General features: G+C 44.0%; 1 protein-coding gene across 1 annotated transcript in view; it reads right to left on the bottom strand.

Annotated features, from left to right (window-relative positions):
- LOC129345063 (autism susceptibility gene 2 protein-like) overlaps positions 1 to 22,650 on the bottom strand; it is a 955,148-nt gene that overhangs the window by 798,060 nt on the left and 134,438 nt on the right.

Here is a 22,650-nt window from a genome sequence, read left to right as displayed (position 1 = left end):
GCGCTCGAGGCAGCTGCTGGACCCGCCTCCATGGACGCACCGGCCCTGCCACCAAGATGTCACATCCTCTCCCTGTGAGAAAAAAAACATCATCTCTAGGGAATAACTAGTCTGCCTCATCCATCAGCCAGCGAAGAAGCCAACCCCCTGAACCTGGAAGATCCATGTAGGCATCAAATTTGGAGCTGTTGATAGATGCTTCCTACAAAAATATACCTGATCCCTGTTTATAAAACCTATGTGTTCTAATGATAAGTGTCGGACTAGGACTGTAGAGACCTGGACTCAAGTCTTCCATTGGTTATGAACCTCACTGGGGCTACACCCACGCAATGTTAGATTTTACATTTGCAACTCGATTGTCTTCTGTGGACAAGACCGTCTAGCTTCAAATAATTGCTGCAGTGCAGCCAATGCGCAGCCTAAATGACCAGTCACTTTCTCAGCCTAATCTGGTTCACAGGGTTGTGGTGAGAATAAAATCAGGAATAGTACAGCTACGTAAGCTGACTGATCTTCATACAGTAGAAAAGAGCAAGAGTCTAGTAGCACCTATAAGACTAACAAAATTTGTGGTAAGAGTATGTGCTTTATCTCCATACAAGAAGAGGAAGATGAAAACGTAATACATTTAAATTAATCTAACCCAGTGTCCACCAACGCATCTTCTGGCAGCAAATTCCATAAGAAATTTAGGTGCAGAAAAGTTGTTTTATTAGCTTGAAGTCCAATGGGCTATTCAAAGGCTAATGTTTGTTGTTCAAATAATCAGATCAGAGAAGCAGCATTCTAAAACTTTACCTACAATGTCAGCTATCATAGAGTCTCTACACGAGATGCCTCGGCCTGTGTTCGTCAAGTGTAGGGAGACACAATGTTAGTCGGAAAGTGTCGTTTAAAAAGACAGAGACAGTGGAGATCGCTCCTCAGAGGGTTTGGTAATTTCATCTTCGCCTCCCCAAAGGCTCTGTCAATTTCACCTCTCCAGTCTAAAACTGTGTGGGATCACAACCGGAGGGCAGTGAGGAACGGAAATGGGCTAGAGCTGCCTTCCAGAGCTAGGCTTCGATCTGGAGAGATTATAATGGGATAAAGTTTCTCTTCTGACATTTCACAGCCCCATCACACAGCTCCAGTGTATAGCAAAGCCTTTGTCCTGCTGCCAGCTCTGTCTTTTTCCACTACTCTTCCTGGCTAACATTGCATCTCCCGACACCTGTTCTTCACATGTCAAATGTCTCGTGTAGAGAGACTCATAGAGAGAAGGAAATGGGAGGTTATCCCAGAGCCGCTTGCACTGACCTAGCACAGGCATTTTTTTCATTTCCTGGGTGAACCAAGTACCACTCATTAGACATTTTTCCAGGCTATCAGCTTCAGCAGATGCCCGGCCAAGTCTGCTCTGATGCCAGCCCTGGTTGCAGTCTTTACAATGGCACAATAATCTCGTGTTCCCACCCTACCCATTTACTGGCTGATGCAGCAAGAATTTTAAAGATAGGTTATGAGGCTCTCCAAATGACAAGCCCTTGCAATAAAAGAAGTGTGTGAAAACAGCTCACAGTGACCGGGCCAGGAAATGCTATAATCTGTCGAAAGAGATGTTCCCCCTGACACATGCTTTTTATGTGCGCACCCAACCTATAAAAACGGTACTTAGAGCCATTTAATTGGAACCTGGATAGCAGGCACTTTGGACGAATCGGGCACGTGACCGAAAACCAATTTCATGTAATGTTTTTAATAGGCTGTAAAACCCATTTGATTATGACACCTCAACCTCATGCTCAGAACAAGACAGCTAGAATCTAATTTCCACCTCTTCTCCTCGCAACAGAGATAAAAATTGCGTATGATCCCTATCTCCCGATTCCCACGTACCCCTCCACTGCCCCTTTTCTGCCTTTTAGGGAATCATTTGTTTGTTTGTTTGTTTGTTTAAAGAATTTAGTACAATTTTATAACAGGGCAAGCAAATATTCCCGCATTTCATTTCTTTTTTCATTCATTTAAATTTTCACCACCTGTTTTGCTTATCTTCTTTTTGATGTTGGTTTTGGAGATTTGTTTGCACTCTAGTAGGTTGAGTGCTTTTTACGCACAAATGACAAGATGTGGAACATGTGGTTTATAGCTATAGTTTTACTCCTACTTCTTTTTGTAACTTGCATTGGCCTTTAGCCAAAAGTGACGAAGAATTTCTGCCTACCTATAAAATATAACACTGACCTTTTGACACACAAGTGATGCTTGGAAAATGTGCACATTTCAGAGGGTGGGAGGTGCGGAATTCAATTTGAGGAAACAGAACATGGCACAACAATTGAAAAATCACAGGTTTGATTCACACAAGAGAAATCAAAATGGGAAATCTGCACTTAAAGCAGCTGGACTGAAAAATTCAAAATCATACCTATTTGGAAAGGTTGTGATTCTTTAGGTTTTGAGCCCTGTTTCCCCAAACCTTGTGAAAAAGTACATCTCAGAACTGTATGAGCATGTGAGAGAATTAGAGGTGATAGCTAGATCAGGGGTAGGCAACCCCAGGCACGTGAGCCGAGCAGAGGGATTCCCGGCCATTTTTGCTCAGCCTGCAAGGTTCTGTTTTTTGGCTAAGAAACTGTAGAAAGCTCCAGAAGAGTTGGTAAAGTCCCCGGTGTTCAGCGTACTCTCTTTTTTTAAAAAATTTTTTTATTGGGTTAGAACATTAATATTTTTACATTACATTACATTCAATTTTCCCCTAATTTTTCGTTTCTAACCCCCTCCCTTTCCCCCCCTTTTGTTGACTTCCAACAGCTTTCCCACCCTCTGTCCCTTTTCCCTTACTTCTATTAACTTCATCTGTCTAAAACAAATATATATTCTCCATTATATTAAGCAGTACATCTTTAACTCTTTTACTTATTATACATCCAAACTATACTTCTTTAGATAAACAATTTATCCCATTTTCCAGTTTTGAATATTTCTATATATCATAAACCATAAAAATTTCCCACCTTTAAATCCAACAATTTGATTTGTTCTCTATATATTAATCATTTCTTCTTTTTATAGTATTTCTATATAACTCATCACATAGTCAGTCGTTTTAATTCTTCTATACATTCAGTTTGGTGCATATAAGTCTTGTCAAGTAAAAAAAAATATTGTTAATTACTCAATCCTCATGTTTAAACCGTTAATTATTCTCTATCAATATTCTATCAATTAACCTTTACATATCTATATATATCTCAATCAATTAATTAATCTAACTGCTTATAAATTCACATTTCTCTTCCTCCCCCGGTAAAGTCACCCCTCTCTTTTATACTTTTATTGTACTTCAGTAGTTCTCAAACTGCCACAGTTTTCCTCCCACCTCCCACTTCTTCTCCAGATATTGTTTCAGCTTCTCCCAGTCTGTGTTAAACTGCCCTGAGTCCAGATCTCTCAGTTTTCTTGTCATCTTATCCATTTCAGCCATATACAGCAATTTGTAGATCCAATCTTCAATAGTTGGCACTTCTTGTACTTTCCATTTCTGCGCATACAAAAGTCTAGCTGCTGCAGTCATATAAAATATCAACGTCCTATGATGGGCTGGAATTCCCTCCATTCCCAAGTTTAGCAGCAGGAGTTCTGGGTTCTTATTTATTTGAAACTGTAAAATTTCACTCATTTCTCTTATTATTTCCCCCCAGAACTGCCTAGCTACCTCACACGACCACCACATATGATAGAGGGAGCCCTCATGCTTCCTACATTTCCAGCATTTATTAGAAGTGTTCAAGTTCCCTAGCGCAATCTTCTTTGGTGTCATGTACCAACGATAAATCATTTTGAAAATGTTCTCTTTAATATTAATACATATCGTTGTCTTCATTGTAGTTTTCCACAAGTATTCCCATGCCTCCATTGTTATTTCTTTATTGAAATTTATAGCCCATTTCACCATCTGTGTTTTAACTATCTCATCCTCAGTGTACCATTTCAACAGTACTTGGTATACCCTGGATATTCTTTTCTTGTCTTCTTTAAGAAGGGTCTGCTCTAGTTCCGATTTCTCTGTTCGTATGCCCCCTTTTGCAGAGTCCGAATTGTATAAGTCTCTAATCTGTCTGTACTGGAACCAATCATAGTTAGGTGATAGTTCCTCTTGCGTCTTTATTCTAAGTTTAGATACTTCAGTTTTAGTTATTTCTTTGTACGTTAAACATTGTTGTTCATTATCAACAGCTCTCGGATCTATCACCTCGTATGGAACCACCCACAAGGGGGTTCCTTCTTGTAGGTAAATTCTGTACTTCTTCCAGATTGTATATAAACTTCTCCTTACAAAATGATGCAGGAACATCGAGTTGACCTTTACTTTGTCATGCCATAGGTATGCGTGCCATCCAAAAAATTTTTTGTATCCCTCTAGGGCTAATAGTTTCTTATTCTTTAATGTCATCCACTCTTTTAACCAAACTAGGCAGATTGCATCATGATAAAGTCTCAGGTTGGGCAGTTGCATTCCGCCTCTTTCCTTTGCATCTTGTAGAACTTTTACTTTCACTCGAGGCTTCTTGCCTGCCCAAACAAAATCTGATATTTTCCTCTGCCATTTTTCAAATTGTTTAGAGTCTCTGATGATTGGTATTGTCTGTAGCAAAAACATTACTCTTGGTAACACATTCATCTTAACTGCTGCAATCCTGCCCAACCATGACAAATTCAGTCTGTTCCATTTGATCAAGTCTCTCTCTATCTGAGTCCATAATTTTTCATAATTATTCTTGAACAAATCTATATTTTTTGCAGTCAGCTCAACTCCCAAATATTTCACCTTACTAGTTACTTCACAGTCCGTTGTTTCCATTAACAATTGTTGTTTCTGCTTTGTCATGTTTTTGCATAATATCTTTGACTTCTTTTTGTTAATGAAGAAACCTGCCAAGTCACCAAACTCCTTGATCTTATCTATCACTTTTGGCATGTTCTCCAATGGATCTTCTACAATTAACATTATGTCATCTGCAAATGCTCTAACCTTGTATGAATAGTCCTTTATTTTTATTCCTCGTATTTCCTCATCTTGTCGTATTTGTATCATCAGAATCTCCAATACTAAAATGAACAACAATGGAGATAACGGGCAACCTTGTCTTGTTCCTTTACTAATCGTCAATTTCTTAGTCAGTTCGTCATTCACTACAATTGCTGCAGTCTGGTCTCTATAAATTTCTTTAATTGCTCTGATGAATCTTTCTCCCAGTTGTAGCTTTTCCATAGTGGCAAACAAAAAATCCCAGTTTAAATTGTCAAACGCTTTTTCAGCGTCTACAAAGAAGAAACCAACCTCTTTATCACAACGCTTATCATAGTATTCAATAGCATTGATCACTGTCCTTAAATTGTCTCTTATTTGTCTGTCCGGCAAAAAGCCTGCTTGTTCTTCCTCTATGACTTCCGAGAGCCACCCCTTCAGTCTCTCCGCCAATATCTTCGCAAAAATTTTATAATCATTGTTAAGTAATGATATAGGCCTGTAATTTTTCACGTTAGTCAGATCTTGGCCCTCTTTTGGGATCAATGATATATTCGCTTCGCTCCAAGTGTCTGGAATTCTTTGATCCCTAAAAACTCCGTTCATCACCTCTTTTAGGAATGGTGCCAGTTCGTTGGCCATTGTCTTATAAAATTTAGCCGTAAGTCCATCTGGCCCTGGCGCCTTTCCTAGATTTGCAGATTGTATTGCCTTACTTACTTCCTCATCAGTTACTTCACTGTTCAACTTATTTCTCCAAGCTTCCGAGATCTCTGGAAGTTTTGTTTTCTCCAAATATGATGCTATTGATTCTTTAGTTACTTCTTTTTTATTATACAGCTTAGCATAGAATTTATAAAAGGCTCTACTAATGGTAGTCTGCTCCAGGTACGTTTTATTTTCTTCACAGATTTTATTTATTATTTTCTTTTCCCTTTTCTTCTTCAATTGCCATGCCAAATATTTCCCAGGTTTATTAGCACCCTCAAAAGCTTTTTGATTCAGTCTTTTAAGGTTCCACTCCAATTCTTTATTACTCATTGCTGTTAACTGTTCTTGAAGAATTTTGATTTCCTGATATATTTTCTTTTTCCCTGGTCTCTTTTTTAACTGTGCTTCTTTGGCCTTTATTTTCTCCTCAATCTCTTGTCTTTTCTCCTCTTTCTTTTTCCTTGCTCTGCCATTTAAGTCCATTAGTATGCCCCTTACAACCGCCTTGTACGCGTCCCAAACTTTACTGGTTGGTACTTCTTTATTCACGTTGTATTGTATAAAAAACTTTGTCTCTCTTCTCAATATTTCCATATTCTCACTTTCCTGTAACAAGTCCTCATTTATTCTCCAGGCTTTCCTTTTTCTCCTTTTTCCAAATTTCCACATAATTGGATTGTGATCTGAGCCTACCATCGGCATTATTTCTACCTCCTTAGTCCATAACGCTAAGTCCTTTGAGGCCCAGATCATATCAATTCTTGATAATGTAAGATGCCTTGCAGAATAAAAAGTAAACTGTTTGGTTTTAGGATATTCTCTCCTCCATACGTCTTCGAGAGTCTCTTGTTGAATCAACTCAAAAAAAAGCTTTGGCAATAATCCTCTTTTCTTTTGTGCTGTTGTAGTCTTTTTGTCTAGTTCCAAATCTGTCACTCCATTGAAATCTCCAGCAAGAATTATCTGGTCATATACAAGATCGTCTAAATGCTTCCTTAAATCCTCAAAGAAGCTTTCCTTTGCACCGTTAGGTGCATGAAGTCCGACTACCAACACTCTCTTTAAATTCCAATTACATTCCACTGCTATGAATCTAGCTTCAACATCTCTCATAACAAATTTTGGCTGCAGCTCCTCTTTTATGTACAACACCACTCCTCTTTTTTTCTTGTTAGAGGCCGCTACAAATTCTTTGCCCAATTTTCCAGATTTTAAATATTTTACATCCTGTTTTCTAATATGGGTCTCCTGCAAACAAACAATATCACATTTTTGTTTTAGTAGCCAATGAAAAATATTTTTCCTCTTATTCGGTGAGTTTAGTCCATTTACATTCCAAGATAATACTTTACACTCCATATTCATGGTTTTGTTGGTAAGTCTTTTTCATTGTCCTTGATAAATCTCTCCATCTCCCGCTCAGATCTGATGCATTTTTTTGCCCCTCCAAACTCAAAGGACACTCCTTCCGGTAACTCCTATCTGTATCTGATATTCATGTCCTTCAAAGTCTGAATTAGCACTCTATATTTTTTCCTGTCCAGTAACACTGATCTGGGCAGTTCCTTCATTATGATAATCGTCTTGCCATCAATCTCCAATGGATCTTGAAATTGTTTTGTCACAATCCTCTCTTTCATGTTTCTAGTAGTAAACTGCACAATCACATCCCTTGGTAGTTTCCTCTGGGTTGCAATTCTCGAGTTCACACGGTACGCCACATCTAGGATAGCCACAATTTCCTCCTCCTCCTTCCCCAGGTAATCAGCCAACACCTCAGTCATCTGTTCTTGCGCTGACTTCCCTTCCACTTCTGGCAGACCACGAAAACGAAGCTGCTTCTCCATGTGTTTAGTTTCTGCAACTGACATCCTCCCCTTCACCAGTCTCATCTCTGTTTGTTGCGTGTCTATTAAATTCTCCATCGCGTCTTCTACTGTTTTAACTCTCTGCTGCGTTCCTTGTAATTCACTACTAATCGTTTCCACGCCTTTTTTCACTTCTGACAGCTCCGACTTTACTGTCTGTGTAACTTCTTTAACCTCTTTAATAAGCTCCAATTTCGTGTCCTTAAGTTCTTTCATCATGTCTATAAGTTTTTTGTCCAAATTTTCTATTGCCGATTGCCACTCTTTTTTCGACATCGTGGGGCTTGCTTTAGCTCGCTCCCACGAATCTGCTCTCTTCCTTAGCTCTGTGGCGTATCTTTAAACGCTTTCCTTTTTTTTTCAAATGTCCCAATCTTTGCCAAAATTAATTTTTTTGTATCCAAAATGTCGGGCGTCTTTTCTCTATGGTTTCTCTATGTTATTGTAATCCAAGATGGCCTACTTCCTCTTCCGCTGAAGCCGCGACCCTTCCCCTTTCAAAAATGGCGATTCCCTACTTCCTGTCCGTCGGCAAGGGCCGCTTCCCTCCAGCCACTCTATTGTTGTTACGCACTTCCTGTCTCCCGTCTTCCCACAGCAGGTCTCGCGATGGTGTCTTTTTCCCACAGCTCCAAAACCACAGGTATTCAAAACAATAGTCCGATTTTTGCAATAACTTCTTTAAATTTAGTCTCTTTTAAAATACAACTCCTGCCGAGTCTTCACCTCCTTTTCACTAGTCTGTTGCAGTTTAAAAATCTACTTTCTTTCCTCTCTGTTTTTATCAATCTGTCCCGTTTCAAGAGATAGCGATCTTTACCTTCTCTTCAACTTTCTCGGGTTGTAATCGCTGTTTCGATCTTAAATTCTCCTCTCGACTTCCCTCCCCGATCGAAGCTTGGGTATGTAGGTCTTATGCCAGCCGAATTGGCCCCAAAACTGCCGCAGAGATTATAGCCGACCCGTCGCAAGGTGGGACCTCAAGGATCGGGGGGGAGACTCCTTGAGTAGAGCCCCCCCTCGTCCGAGATCTAGCTCACCCTAGGGTCTTGAGCGTTCTTTGCCTGCTCCCCGCCTGAGAGCAGTCGGCCGCGGGTTATTTTCACCCCTCCGGCCGGTTAAAACGGCAGTCCGGTCAGCTCCGCAAATGGAGCTGCGTTAGACCTCCATGAATCCCAAACCGGAAGTCCGTGTTCAGCGTACTCTCAATGAGCTTGGCCAAGTTTAACTCTCTGACACCTCCCCTTTTTGTTTGCCAGTGCAGATAGAATTTCCATTCTCTAGGCTCTCGGGACAAAATGGTTCCTATGTGCACTGACATAACCAAACATGGATATTAAGGTATGAGGTAAACAATCTGCCATTTTATATAGGAATGCTACTGAAGCTCATTTGCAGCTTTTCTAAAACTATCACTTTTTTTCTACCATGTCTGTAACTAGCAGAGTCTCTTTGCATTTAAATCATTGCTGGATAGGTTTAGTTAATGTAAGACGGGGCTCTGCTGAATCAGACCAGTGGAGGGTCAATAATGGAGCACAGAGGCTGAGGCCTTCCCTCATGTTGCCTCCTGGCACTGGTATTACTGCCTCTGAACATGGAGGTTCTACATTCCACAGCTGCAGGCTGCACAGTTGAGGGGTAAATTAACACACTGTGCAGAATACAAAGAAGAGCATTATCAACGACTTGTTAGGTGTGAGGGGTGATAGTGGGATAAAAGTTTTGTGTAGTGGTTAAGAGCGGCAGAACTCTAGTCTGGACTGGAGAACCAGGTCTGATTGTCCCTTCCTCCACTTGAAGCCAGCTGGGTGGCCTTGGGTCACCCCCACCCACCTCACAGGGTGTTTTGTTGTGAGGATAATAATAATACCCTTTGTAAACTGCTCTGAGTGGGCATTAAGTAGTCCTGAAGTATACTGAAGGGCAATATATAAAGGGAATGTATGTTCTCCAGAGGGCATTACACTCTGCAAATTAACATCTGGTGGTGGTCCCTGGCCCCAAGGATATTTGCTTGGCCTTAACCAGGGCCAGAGCCTTTCCGGGTCTGGCTCTGACCTTGTAGAACACTCTCCCAGTTGATCTCCCAGAGGATAATAATAACACATTTGTAAACTGCTCTGACTGTGGCATTAAGTTGTCCTGAAGGGTAGTATATAAATAGACTGTTGTTGTTGTTGTTGTTGAGCAGTGATCCTTGGTGTTAGAAGTATTAAGGTACTTAAGAGACATACACACCACCTCTTCGAAGGAATCATCCAAGGTAGTTCCCCCAACAAGAAAATAAAGGCAATCATAAAATGGTAAAGCATAATAATAAACAGTTACACTCATCATAAAAACAAGTAATGACAGAACAGAAAACAGCAAAGGGGAGCAATTGTAAATGTATCAGTAAAGCTTGGTTCCACAGAAAAGGAGATGATTACAAAAAAATAGCTGGTTCTTGAGATGGTGGGGTTTCTGCTTTAGTACTGTAAAAGACTTCAAGCAACACAGGAGTCAAGGCCTATGGCAAAAGAATGCTGTGTCTCTTTACAGCTGAAGAGAATTCCTTAATGGGAGCTAACTGCCAGGAAATGGGAACTAGTTGTCAGGAGACAGTCTTCAGCTAGCTTTCATATTCAATGTAGTAAAGAGCCCAGCAGCACCTTTAAGACTAACCAACTTGACTGTGGCGTAAGCTGTCGAGAACCACAGCTCTCTTCATCAGGTGCAGGAAAATGTAGACTGCATCTGGCAAAGAGAACTGTGGTTTGCGAGAGCTTATGCTACAGTCAAGTTGGTTAGTTTTAAAGGTGCTGCTGGACTCTTTACTACTTTGCTACTACAGACTAACACGGCTCACTCCTCTGGATCTTTCTTATTCCTCAGATTTTGAGGAAGATGCAACCCTATTCCATGGAGGGACAGAACGGCAGAGGAACCTTTTGAAGGACATCAAAATCTGTATATGGCTGGCAGGGAGGAGAGAGACGGGATAATATAGTGCGGTAAAGATAATATTCTATCCGAGATTCAGTGCTCTTATTCCAAAGCGCGACTGCTTTAACCACATGGTTTACTAGTGATACTTTAGAGCTGTATTTTTTTTCACCCTCCTGCTTTAATAAATATGTACACCGTAGAGTCTGCTCAACCACTAAGGCTGAATTTTAAGGGAGGGGGTGGGCAAGGAGGCATTCCTGTTTGTTTCTGTACAAAGGAGACAGAGAGAGAGAGAGAGAGAGAGAGAGAGAGATGAAGGCAGTGGAGAATTGTGCAAGGGATACATTAGAGTCTCCAGAAATCATTTCAAATAACATGCCGCACAAATTGGCTTTAAGAGACATTTTGCAGCTCTCGCATGTATTCCCCACTGAACAGAGATACCTATTCAAATGATCAAAACCAGGCAGTTCTTAAACTTAAGATAAATCCCACTGATGCAGACAAATAATAAAAAAAGGGAGACAGAAGGGGAGGAGGAGGAAAGTTCAAACAAAACTGCAAATGCTCCTCTCAGGACCAGCCTCTCTTTGATATGCCGCCAGCCTCCTAACAGCGCTTCTATGCCACAGGCAAATTACTTCCTTTCACCCTCATATTTAAGTTCAGCAAAGCACAAATCGTTTTTTTTTTAAAAAAACACAGTAGCTAGGCTGTTTTGGTGATCGCGGAACATGCATATGGCAAGTGGTGTGGTATAGTGGTTAGAGAAGACAGGAGGTTCCAGGGAGGCCCGCTATACCATGGAGGCTTCATGGATGACCTTGGGTTATCCATTCTTCTTGGCCAAAGCAAGCTCACAAGGGGGTTGTTGGGAGGGCAAAACAGAGGCGGGAAGAACGATGTTGCCGGCCACTTGGGCCCCTACTGTGGAGAAAAGTGTGATATAAGTATATAAATAAATAAGCATTTCAGGCACTGCTTTAGTGCAGCAGAGTTTCTGGAGAGCTATTAGCAGGGCCGGCGCATCCATGGAGGTGGGTTCGGCAGCTGCCTTGAGCACTGAGGGGCCAGAGGGGGTGCCAGGGGCGGGGGCATGCACCGCGGAGCTGGAAAGCCAGCCATGCACCGCCCCGGCCGCCTGCCACGCCTGGCCCGCAGCTGATGCGCCCGGGCAGGAGCGTATACTGGCGGCGGCAGCATGGGGCAGTCTGAGCAGGCAGCCTCCCAGCCCTCCCACTCAGTTGCCCCGTGCTACCACCGCCTGCACACAGCTGCAGGCCAGGCACGGCAGGCGGTTGGGGTGGCGCAGGGCAACTGAGCAAGAGGGCTGGGAGGCCACCCGCATAAAGTATTTGTCTCTAAAGGGAGAACCCATTCAGGGACAGCTCCCTCCATTGCAGGAGGCTTGGCTTCCAACATCTCAACTTTTTGTGTTAGGCCAGTTTCCAAATGACAGCCGTTTTGAGGTGGCACCCGTTCCATGTACTCAAAATTCCAAAAGGGCTTGCAAGCTGGGACAGAATTGGCAATGATGTAATATCACATCTAAGGAAAACCTGGAAATGATGCCAGTCCTTCTAGGGATTGCTGGAAACTCTTATGGTTTTGTCAGGTTCTGCCTCACACCCTCTCAGTCCACTCGCAGGTCTCCTCAACCTGACCTTGTCCCAGCAGCCTTCCATGACAGCTGCCCCCATCCAGCTGTCAACCTCCAGCTGTCAACGTCCCCCTCCCCCTCCCCCTCCCCCTCCCCCTCCCCCTCCCCACTCATTCTCTCTCGCTTTCCTCCACTCCATCACATTCCTACACAACCCACCACGCCCTGTGGGTGGGCTTCCTTTATATCCTGTCCCTCATTTCAGGCTCCACCTGCCAGGCCACACCCCTCTTTTGCCTCCTAGCATTGGCCTGGGCTGCCTCAAGCAGTTGCACCTGGAGTAGCTAGTTTGGCTGCATTTGACAGCTACAGCTGTGCTCTCTTGGCTGGCTGCCAAGCTTCCTCTGCTCTGAGCTTCCAGCAGCCTCAGCTGGTCTCTATTACTCCCTTCCTCCCTGTTTGCAGCTTGGGGCATGGCCCTGTGCTGCTTCTGCTGTCCTGCCGGTAAAGTAGCTAGCTGGCTGGCTGGCTGGCTGGCTGAGAGCTGGCTGTCCTTATTTCTTGTGCCTTGTCCCTCTGCCCTGGCCCCCTCCTGGCTGTCCTCACTTCCCCTGGTAGGGCTATTAGCCTCCCACTGGAGGATGGGGCTGGCTGGCTTCCACCTGCTCCTTCTGACCCTCTGGGGCTTGAGTGCTTCTTTCTCTCCCTTGGGTGCTGGCAGGTTCTGGCCCTGGGGGTCTGTCAGGGTGGCTGGGCAGCTGCCTCCTGGCTGTCTCCTGTCCCCTTCTCCTAGCAAGTCTGGGGGCTGAGCCACAGACCCCGGACAGGTTTTACCATAGAGTTTCTAGAGAAGTGTAACATCACTTCCAGGTTTTCCTGGAAGTAATAGCACAATGTCACCAATGTTGCCCCCCCATATATCCACCCCTGACTCTTGCTAGGGCAAGCATACATGTTAGTTGCATGGTAATAAGTAGCCCAGAGGTTGTTGATGGGCCTGTCTCTGATGAATTGTTCCTCATGGGCCAGCCCAACTCTAGAAAGGGCTTTCCCCTCCACCCCCACACATTAGATTCCATCATTCTTCTACAAACCTGGGACTTTTCTCAAGTTTGTAGAAATATTTGTCTTGTCTATTCATGGTTCCAATCTCTAGAATGAAATATCCACACATTTGGATATGTTGAGAATTAGATATATTGATACAATATGTATCATTTATGCATAATAACATACATATTATGTTTATTTATTGTTGCATAAACACAACTGAATAATGTGGATGTTTTATGGGGGGATCCAATGTGAGGAAACAGAAAATGCCAACAAATCACAGCTTCAATTCATATAAGGGAGAGGTGCAATCAGAACAAGGAATTTTGGATCAAAACAGCAAGCTGAGAAATTCAAAAATTATTCCCAGCTGTGGATGTTCATCTAAGTCTACCTTACAAGGTGGGTGTATTTATGACTGAGATTATGTATCTTCCTTGATTCCAGCACTATTAAAATACCATAGCAGTTATCAAGGATTCAGCATACAAATTTCATGGATTGAAATTGTGTGGAATTTCTACACAGAACAATCTTCATTGCTTCCAGTCCCTTCAGTTCTTCCACACAGGTCTGGTTCCAAGTTACTGGGGGAGTGGGAAAAGGGTGCCTGAGACTCCTTTCCCACTATCTCTCCCTACTGCTTGCACCTCCTTCATACCACCCCCCCACAAACACACACTGTTCCCTGCTTACAAGCCCTCCCGCTGTCCAAGCTCCCAAATGTATTTATCATCCTTATGCCCCTCCCACAATAGCACTGGGAAGTACATGCTGCTGGGAGATTGCATATTGAGAGGGATGCAAGGAGACGAGGGAAAGGCCTGCAGGCAAGCATTAGAGAAGGCACATGGGCAGCGGGGTAGGGGGGATCTGCTGGAAGCTCCATACCTTAGCAACTGCCCCCCACCTCTGGGTTTGCTGACACCAGCCCTTCTTTCTCTCCCTTTAGTCCCCCAAAGCAGCATTTTCATTGATGCTCAGCTTCCTTGCAGACATAACTTGCTTGAGAAAAGACATCACACATAATTTGCAGCTGCTAGACTCAAATTATCACCACTCCACAGGCAGTTGCTGTTGATTTAACTAAGTCCTCCACAATCTTCTCCCCCCCCTTCCCCCCCCCCAGAGACAAAACATACATCATATACTCAAGTCGGACTTGATTGGTGTCCTGGGGAATTCAGGTCTCCCTAGTTCTGCATTTCTTGGTATGTCCTTGGGAAAGGATCCAGTGTAAAGAAGTCAAATGCAACTTTCACACAGGCTCGATGTGCTTCTTTTTTTTATTACCTCTATAACCCCATCTAATTTGCAATAATGATCAATTTTAATTATAACAAATTGAGCATAGAACTCCTTATTTCATAATCAATTAAAAGGGAATAACGTTGGTAGTAAAAATGAATGGATATTCATACCTCTTGCTGGGAATGCCTATAATTCTGCAGAGGCCAGGACTAGAGATGGGCACGAATTGAAATACGAACCAGGTTGGTTCGTGGTTCATAAACCAGTGGTTCATCCAATCCCATTTCCGACGAACTGTCACAAACTTTAGGCTGGTTCGTTTGGTTCGTCACTGCAAACAGCCTGGTGCCGATCAATCAGTTTCCTAGGCAACAGGGGATGGACTTTCTGCAGATCTTCTGCTGACCTGGGAGTGATGGTTTCCTGACCTGGATGTGATGTTTTCATGAACTGGTTCGCGAACCAGGGGCAGGTTCGTGAAAGTTCGTGGTTCATGAAATTTGATGAACCACGAACTGCATGGTTCTGTTTTTTTCTGATTCATGTCCATCTCCAGCCAGGACTAAATAGAAGGATTTCTTTACCGCTAAAGGCAGTAATAATCCATTTCCTGTTCTCTGGATCCCTCCCAATAATCTGTATGTTTACTCTCTCAGCATTCCCATGCAACAAGCATGATAGCAATAGCAGTAGAATTATAATCACAACAGCACATTAGACACATTGGCACATTAGAAACTTCAGCCAGTCCAAAATGCAGCATCTGCTGAGATCATATTAAGTAAAGTTAAGTTACGGCACCACCACTGGCTTCCAATCTGTTCCCAGATTTTAAAGCTCCAAAAAACTTAGCCCCAGGATACATGAGGTATCACCTCCACTCATTTTCAACTTACCCAAACTTGATGTTGTCCCTCTGGCACTTACTGCAGGAAGATGAGGAGGCAGGAATTTGGAGAGGACTTTTTGGGGTATTGCTAAGATTGCTAGCCTGTAGGTGGAGCATGGAGATCTTCTGGAATCACAACCAATCTCCAGACTATAGGAATTATTCCCCCTAGAGACAATGGAAACTTTGGAAAGTGGATTTCACCGTATCTCACCTGCTGTGCTCCATCCCCAAATTCCAACCTCCCCACAACCAATCCTAAAATTTCCCAACCCAGAGTTGGCACTCCTAGCTATTGCTCCCTGATTTTGGAACTTCTTCCAGCAGAAGATAGGGACAGCTGCTTCCCTGAAGTCTTTCTAAATAGGTTTGAAGACCTACCTTTTACAGAGGGCCTTTGAGTTAGATTAATAAGGAATGGCATGTCAAGGGAGTGCCACTACGGGGAAATATTGGTTTTTATTGCATTTTACTCTTACTGTATTTTAGTGAATCTTTAATTGTACTTTACTGGCTTTGTATTGATTTTTATTTATTTATTTTTATGTATTATTTATTTACCTTCATTTTATAATCCTTATTTTATAATCCTTATTTTATAATCAATTAAAATTTTGCCTTCTCTTGAGTTGTAAACTGCCTTGGGGTCTTTTTAGTATAGTAGAAAAGCAATCTACAAATAAACTAACCTAAACTTGCATACCCTTCCAACAGTTCACAGAGAAACCACGTTTTGTGGATAAATCTACCCATATTCATTCCAACATGGATTCAATATTACAAGCAATTGTGGATATTCCCAAGGCTTCAATTTGATCCCAGTTTGTTCCCCAATTCAAAGTGATATTACCATTTAAAACCCGAATTGACCTTGGACCAAGGAGTCCCCTAGCCTGAAAGTGTCAGGGGTTGACCCTTCTTCATATGCCAGCTCCGTATGACGTGAGATTGGCGAGGAGGAGAGGACACAAGAGGAGAGGACATTCTCTGGCATGTCCCCTCAAGCCCTAAAGCTCCTTCCCCTGGAAATTCAGCTGTCTCTCTCATCAAGGCTCTTACTCTCTCATTCAGAGTAAGAGCCCCGTGGTGCAGAGTGGTAAGCTGCAGTACTGCAGCCCAAGCTCTGCTCATGACCAGAGTTCGATCCTGGCGGAAGCTGGGTTCAAGTAGCTGGCTCAAGGTTGACTCAGCTTTCTATCTTTCCAAGGTCGATAAAATGAGTACCCAGTTTCCTGGGGTTAAAGTGTAGATGACTGGGGAAGGCAATGGCAAACCACCCCATAACAAAATGTCTGCCAAGAAAACGTCATGATGCGACATCCCCCCCATGGGTCAGTAATGATTTGGTGCTTGCACAGGGGACTATCTTTACCTTCTTACCTCTCATTGATGGCCTTCTGTAAAGACCACTTCTAGAGGACCTTTGGCGGGGAATAATCCCTTCCTGAAAATGAACTGTTTTATCTCAGGCTTTTGTGGTTTTACCCGTTTGGTGTTTTAGTGCATATGTTTAGATATGTGAATGTCCAAGTATGCGCAAGAAGAGGCAAATCCAATTCCATGCTCCTATTCACACCTAGATGCAGGCATTTGTGGAGGCAGCAGGTGACTCCTTAATGACACTTATTAATTAATTAGATTATCAACATTGAGTACATTAGGGGGCTGCATTGATTGCACTCTTGCAAAGACTGAGCTCACAGCGTTGCTTTGTAACAGGCCTGGGTTTATAAACTGCATGTGCTTTCCCGATCATCGGATGCTGCTTGCCCCAGTAATACACCCTCCTGGTTCGTCTTGGAGAGATGCCGTTAGCTGCTCGCTCTCACAAAATCAATAAGGATGTGCGTCATGGGATCGGAGCGCAAGCAACTTCTGCCTGGGGGCGGACTGTACCAGGTTGCTCTGTCGGCTGCGTTCTACCAGCGATCTGTTCTGTTACTTAAGAGTCATCATTCTACACAACTAGTTAAATTCCTCCCACTGATCCTCCGCTCCCTTTGGGAATAAACCAACAAGCCACCCACCACCAAACTTCAATAACAACACTCATCCCACAGGGAATGCAGATGATCTGCTTACTCAGGGGGAGAAAAAAAGTTTTTATTTTTAGCAGGCACTGACTATATACATTAAAGGTGTTGTGATAAATCTGTTTCAAGCAGCTTTAAGATGATTTAACACAGAGATTCCATGCTGTTACTCCCCTGCAAGCAGATTTCCCACAATGACTTAATGTTTTCAACATAGGCTGTTCCTATGAGCCGACGAGGCTGCCTTATACAGTCAGGCCACTGGGATAGCCTGCTTCAACATCCTCTGACTGGCAGGGTCTCGCAGAAAGTACTTGCACTTGCTATTTAAGATCCTGTCCATGGGAGATGCCAGAGATTAAACCAGGGTCCTTCAGTGAGTAATGCAGGTGTTCTACCACTGAGTCACAGCCCCGCCGCCTAGCTGCAACTACATGGTGGTGGAGAGTGCCCTCAAGTCATAGCTGACATATGGGGTTTTTTTTAATTTTATTTTTCAATATCTAACATACAACTACTGCATACATACATACCCTACAAAACAGTGACTACAAAAGACTACAATAACACAAGGGATGGGAAAAAAGAGAGGAAAAAAAGAAGGGAGGGAGGGGTGGAAAAAAGGGGAAGGTGCCCTACAAACACTAAACACTACATTTCTGTTTTTCCTTCATACTGCCATTATTCAAAAGTTAAAGCTTTATATTATATTGATGGAGTGGTTGACCTTACTAAATGCAAATTACAATTTAATTTCAAGTTAAGTTTTTCTTCCCCTCCTGGGTCCCGGACGCAGGGGGTTTTTATGGCAAGAGACTGTCAGAGGTAGTTTCCCATTGCCTGCCTCTGCAGCCCTAGTCTTTGTTGGGGGTCTCCCATCCAATTACTAACCAAGGCCGACCCTGCTTAGCTTCTGAGATCTGATGAGATCAGGCTCACCTGGGCTATCCAGGTTGGGGCACAACTACACGGTATGCAACTGAAAAGCAAAACTCACGTTGAGCTACAATTTGCTCATGGAATGAAGCCTTTGGGGATGCAATGCAGAGCACCTCCTGAGTGTTGCATTACAAGAATTAAGGGGATGGGGCATGCTCTCTGTGGCTTGGGCCCAACAGAGGATTTCCACAAACGAAATCATTTCTGCCAGAAGAATGCCACTTGGTCTCCCCACTTCTGCTACTGCTCAAAATGTCCCCCTGGAATACTGCTCCTGCAAGGACAGGTGACCTCAGGGAACAGGATTTCAAGGGGCATTTGCGGTTGCAGCAAGATGGGGAGGCAAAATAGTTACACTCCACAGGTAGAAAGAAACTGATCTGTCTGTAGATATGGCTGCTGGACGGAAGCCTGTATTTTGTGACAGTTCCCTTGGCTACTGTGTTTGGAAGGCAATAAGAGGCCTGATTTGACCATGATTCACCATGGTCCCCCTACCTTTTGTCCCAGAATTTGAGTTGGGGGCACTGTTCCTAAATTCTGCCCTTTGGTCCTCTGCCAACTCCTGCCTATCTTCTGCTCAATGCGTCCTCCTAAGCTCGGGTTCTGCCTGTTTCCCCACATTTCCTGCTCATCCCAGGGATGGTTCTGGGCTTTGCGGGGAGAAGGAGAAATCAACGTAATGACACATAGAGAGAGGGGGCAGGCAAGTGAGGGCTGCTTCTTGGAGTCCCCGTTGCACCTGTGTTGTCTGCCCAGGCCAGCAAGCTTCAGATGCTGCTGGCTCACCTGTTCACTCCCTCTGCTTGATGGCTGCTGCTGCTCCTCCTAGCAGGCACCACGTCTTCCTCAAGCAGGTGAGCAGACACAGCACAGTGGCATGCCACATGCAGAGTCACCTGCCCTCCGATTACAGGAAGAAAAAGGAGGAGTCAGCATCTCCGCTCGTAGTGATGAGATGCATTCCAAAGGAAGGAGGAGAGACAAGCAAGCCTAGTTCTTTCACGGTGGCCAGTACCATGGGTGCAGCGTCAACAGAGCACAGGAGTGCCCTTGCACAACCATATGTAGCATGTGCCACCCATCACAGCTGGTCCCTCCCACCCACTATATTATGCCAACCTTTTTTAGCCAGCCCTGCCCAACAGGCAAATCAGGTGGAAACCGACGGATTTCCCACATCAAACTGGAAATCAAATTGCACATGTTACTCTACGTAGAATTTCTCTCTCTCTTGTCATTCCCACATTCTGCACCCAAATTCTACTCTGAACCTGATATCTTCAGTCCGCATGGATAGTGGCGTGTATTCCTAAAACACTAATAGCTCCATGGAGTTAGTTGGCTGGTTTTTTTAGTAGGATTACCTGCTTCGGGTTGGGAAATCCCTGGAGATTTAGGGGGTGGAGCCTGGAGAGGGCAGGATTTGAGGAGGACAGAGACATCAGCATGGTATAATACCATAAAGTCTACCTTCAAAAGCAGCCACTTTCTCCAGGAAAACTCATCTCTGTAGTCTGGAAATTAGTTGTAATTCTGGGAGACAGACCTCACTTGGATGTTTGCAATCCTATTTTTGAGCCTCAATCTGGCAAAAAGTTCTTTGCTGCACCTCCATCTTAAGCAGTCACCCTACCTACATCTGTGAGCTTTGGCCAGTGTCACTGCCAACAATGGCTCAATGCTATGCTTCTGAATTCATTCAAACTCAGCCTGAGGTGGTTTGCTTGTCAGCATCTCAGCTTGTATCTATACAAAGTTTTCTCTCCAATAGGGGAGGGGGGCTGCTACTGCCAGGAAGTATCGCTCCCCACAGATAACGTGACATCCAGTTTTGGCCCCGGTCCTTGAAAAAGAAAAAGGGCAGCCGTTTTAAGAAGTAGACTGAATGAAGATGTTTATCTACAAAAACACAATTAGGCAAGCTTTTAAAGCTGTAAAGCGGCTGAAGTACATTTCCCATTAAATGAATGACCATCCATCAACGTGCCCATTCATACAAGAAGGATTGTAACTAATTTCGTTGGAGATACAAAAGTCTCTTCAGAGCATGCTACTTGCCTCTCAGCTCTGGGCTTCTTTTTGTCCTGGGTTACATTCCAGACTTGGCAGGCCTCCAGGCCTCCCACCCCCCACCCACCGCAAACACTGTCCATCATTCCCCCTACCTGCAAGCAACTGTTTTCTGAGTGTCTCTGGATACCATCCAAAAAGAATTCACCAAACCTGTCTGTTTATGATCTTATTCCTCAGCTAATTATCACGTAAACACAATGTGCTTCTCTGGGGCCTGACGTGTTCAATAGGTTATTCAATATCGGTTTATCCAGCAGTGTCAAAATGACAGCCCCACTTATGGTTAATCAGAGGTTGTACATGAGCGTCAGAGGTAAGCGGGCCTTTGCTCCCCTGGAATTATCAGCCACAAAGCACTGCTGATATGTTTTGATCTCTGTGTCAAACGTATTCAGTCCCTTTGTTAATGGCCTCGCTTTGCGTCCCATTGTTGTTAAAATCGTGTCGTCATCTGTGCAAAGGCGACCCTGCTCTTAATTGTCATGCTTGGATTGTTTAGGCAGATCGGCACACAGGGCCAGCCTCTCGTCCAGGTCACGGATCAGACACTTTCATGGTGTTCATTTTAAGTTTAGCCGACACATCTCACGTTGCAAGAAGTATCAACGAGAATGCTGAAACCAAACTTTTGTCACAGTTAGAAATCAGGCTGCCATGTCAGACCCATATGGGGTGCATAGAGCTTTTCTTCCTTGTGAGTACTGATGGGATGTCTCCCTGTTGGATGTCTCCCTGCTTCAAAGCCAAGATCTGGTGGATCCGGGTTTGAATCTCTACTCTGCCACATAAGCTTGCTAGATTTCCTTGGGCCAGTCACGCTCTCTCAGCAGGGCCATATTAAGCCATGGCCAGGCCTCTGGGCTTTCAGGTATTTCGAGTGCCCTCTGGCACGTCAGTCTTTCACCCCACTACAGCTGACAGCCTGACCCTGGTACGGTAGGTACTAGACTATGCTACACAGCCCTATATCCATTTTGAGGGGCTCCTGAAGAATTCTACTCAAAAATTTTAAAATATTTTTATTGTGTGAGTAGAACTCTTCAGGAAAGCACATTTGGGGGGTACAATTGTCCAATACTGTAATATTTTGAAGTAAATAAATTTTTGTTATTTATTAAAATATATAATTTATGGATAATTGTTTTAATACATATGAGACAATTTGTTTTGCTTCAATAAGGAAGCAGTTAATTGCAATTTATGTGGGGGTGTGCCTCAGCAAAAAAAAATTGACAGGCTTCTAGTCCCTGCAGAGGCCCTAGGCCAGGGCCAGATCCAGGGGGTGGGGGTAGCCTGCCAAAGAGGGGGCACCAGGCGTGGCTGCCAGCCGCTGGGAGTGCACCGCGGCTTGCTGCACGAGAAGCTGAATGCAGGGTTGGGAAGCCCTTGACTGCCCCGCCAATGGGGTGGCTGGCTTGCTGTGCATGCAGGACCTCCCAGCCCTGCGCTCAGCTACCCGCGTGGCAAGCCTGCCACCACAGCACATGCCCGGGCTGCTGCCACCAGCTCCACAGCACACTGGGCACTTGGGTGGCCGGCTTGCCGCATGGGCGGCACACCTCCCGACCCTGCGTGATGACATCACGGAAGTGACGTAATCACGCAGCACTGGGAGCGCACATGCACACGAGGGGGGCAAACAATGGTTGCACCAGGTGCCAGCAACCCTAGATCTGGCCCTGCCCTAGGCTTCGGCCTAGTCAGCCTTATGGATAATACGACCCCGTCTCTCAGGAGAAGAGAATGAGGAGGAGGTGTAAAGAATGCTGTTGTGAGCTGCTTTGGATCCCCACAGGGAAGAAAAGTAGGATATAAATATCCAAATAACATAAATAAAAAAGCAAGCAACCAAGCAAGCTCCAAAAGAAAAACCTGTTCCTTTCGGAAGATAAGGATAGCTTTAGAAAAGAGATGAGGCAGCTTTGCAGACAAAAGGTCTTTCAATGGCTATCCACCATGAAGGTTAAACTGAACCTTCTTGGACCCTCTAAGTGTGAGCAGCTCCTTACTGGACGATTTTGTCTCCAAGCAGCATGCAAGCAGGGATTGAAGACATGTGGCTGAACACTCAGGGAAAGAAAATGCTGGATTAGATAAACCTTAGATAGTATGATCTGGTATACCTAGCATGGTTGCCTGTGGAATTTGACTGAACCAAGTGGCTTGGCAGACCAGATCTCAAAATTCCCACATACTTCTTGCATCCAAATTCTGGTCTTTAAGAAACATGACTATACTACTAATTTAAGAGAGATAGTCACAAATTTATAAGCCCTACTAAA

This window comes from Eublepharis macularius, chromosome 17 (assembly GCF_028583425.1).
Source record: "Eublepharis macularius isolate TG4126 chromosome 17, MPM_Emac_v1.0, whole genome shotgun sequence".
Taxonomy (NCBI): Eukaryota; Metazoa; Chordata; class Lepidosauria; order Squamata; family Eublepharidae; genus Eublepharis; species Eublepharis macularius.
Note: the sequence above shows the minus strand (reverse complement) of the source record. Positions and strands in the feature narration are given on the sequence as shown.